The sequence below is a fragment of the Myotis daubentonii genome, chromosome 2 (genome assembly GCF_963259705.1).
Source record: "Myotis daubentonii chromosome 2, mMyoDau2.1, whole genome shotgun sequence".
Lineage (NCBI taxonomy): Eukaryota > Metazoa > Chordata > Mammalia > Chiroptera > Vespertilionidae > Myotis > Myotis daubentonii.
In genome coordinates this window covers 131,566,968-131,568,738 of record NC_081841.1, presented here as the reverse complement: position 1 = coordinate 131,568,738, position 1,771 = coordinate 131,566,968, and the positions used below count along the sequence as shown (strand labels likewise).

The 1,771-nt window shown below is 35.9% G+C and overlaps 1 non-coding gene across 1 annotated transcript; it reads right to left on the bottom strand.

The window, feature by feature from the left end:
* Window positions 1-1,216: 1,216 nt before the first annotated feature.
* Window positions 1,217-1,353, bottom strand: LOC132229022 (small nucleolar RNA SNORA29). Its single transcript, XR_009451601.1, has one exon. It is a non-coding gene; the product is annotated as a small nucleolar RNA SNORA29 (small nucleolar RNA).
* Between the last annotated feature and the right edge of the window lie 418 nt (window positions 1,354-1,771).

The following is a 1,771-nucleotide window of genomic DNA, read 5'->3' as shown; positions in this document are numbered from 1 at the left end:
TTGTATTTTCCTATGGAATTTCTATATATGATCAAATGTATACTAGTATATAGCAATGTTTACCAAAAGATACTTTTTAGAATACTAGTTTTCTTGGGATTTTAACTGATGTTACTTGGGGAAAATAAAACATCTATGAGGTCAGATAACTTTGAGAAGTTGTAAAAGTAAACATGTCCTTTACTGTAGGATTTTTCAAAGCCTATAATATTATATTTTAAGGAAAAAGATGAAAAAATGACATTTTCTTCAAATTAATTTTTACATGAAACTTAAAAAAATATATACAGTGAAATGTCTGTTCCACAAATAACTGTTTAGAATACACTTTGGAAATCACTGACGTGGGGCACCTAATTTACTAACCCATTCTCCTACTGTTGGATAATGGTATTCAATCACACTTGGAATAAAGCCCAAGATCCTTCACATGGCCTACAAATGTGTATTATCTGGTATGTCTTGGCTTAGCTCCCATTATTCTCCTACCACCCTGGTTCTTGAATCTACTAAGGTTTTTCCTGTTGTAGGCAGGGCTTTTGCACATCCATGTTTTGAATTATTTTTTAAAAATGATTTTTTATTGATTTCAGAGAGAAAGGGAGAGGAAGAGAGAGATAGAAACATCAATGATGAGAGAGAATCATTAATCGGCTACCTCCTGCATGCCCCACACTGCATGTGACCTGGGCATGTGCCCTGACCAGGAATTGAACCATGACTTCCTGGTTTATAGGTTGATGCTCAACTACTGAGCCACACCATCTAAGCCCAAGTTTTGACTTTTATAGATAAAAGCACATTTATCATATCTCCTTTCATTATTTGCTAATTTACTACTCATTTTCAAGAAATATAGTAACTTAAAGGCATTTAGTACTATTGGTTTCATCTCCAACCAGCACTATGGTACATGGCAATTCCCTGTCTTTTTCAGAAAAGCCAACCAGGTTTTGCTATTATGGATGTTAGCCCAAGCAAAACCTAAAGAGAAAGGCACACAATAGATCAAAATGTCAAATATCAGTGACTTTCAGATCAGTTATTCTATTCCCTTGGTTGATAAGGTTGATTGAATGTAAATCAGCTTTCTTCTTTCCGGGATTTTCTGAATATGTTTCATATTGTTACACATCATAGCTCATGAGGATTTTGCTCAGTGTAACACAGAAGTGGCAATTTGTTCTCTTCCACATTCTTTTTTTTTCTTTTCTTTTTTTTTCTGTTTAGCCATTTCATATAGGAGGAGGACACAAATAAATCCTCCCTCTTCAGATCATGGCAATTTTAATCTATCCCATAAGCATAGCCACTAAAATCTATTAGGAGAAAATGTGGTAGTCAAATGGGAAGTCTTCCACATTCTTGAAGGCCCATGGTGCTCTAAAGGAAGTGAAGGGTGACTGTTGACCTAGTTAGAGCTGTCTCCCAAGTATATAACATGAGCCCTAGGGTACACACATGCTTCTGTCTTTTTGATCCTACTTAGTAAAAAGTAAATAGGATGAAAGCATAGAGGCAATATTTATCAAAAGTGTAAGTGAACCCAAAATTATTGAATGAGATTTTGGTCCAACTCATTGATTTTATAGATAAGCAATTGCAGATCCCAAACCTGAGCCACTACACAACTTCAGAAGGTTCCATTTGCATAGACTATGGTATGAATGGGGCCCCCTGAAGTTGTTCACTGTGGCGGCCCTGTTTAGAGAAGTTAAGAGACTGTGGTTTCAGGCTGCCAGTCTTATGTTTGATGATGGAATTCAAGAAT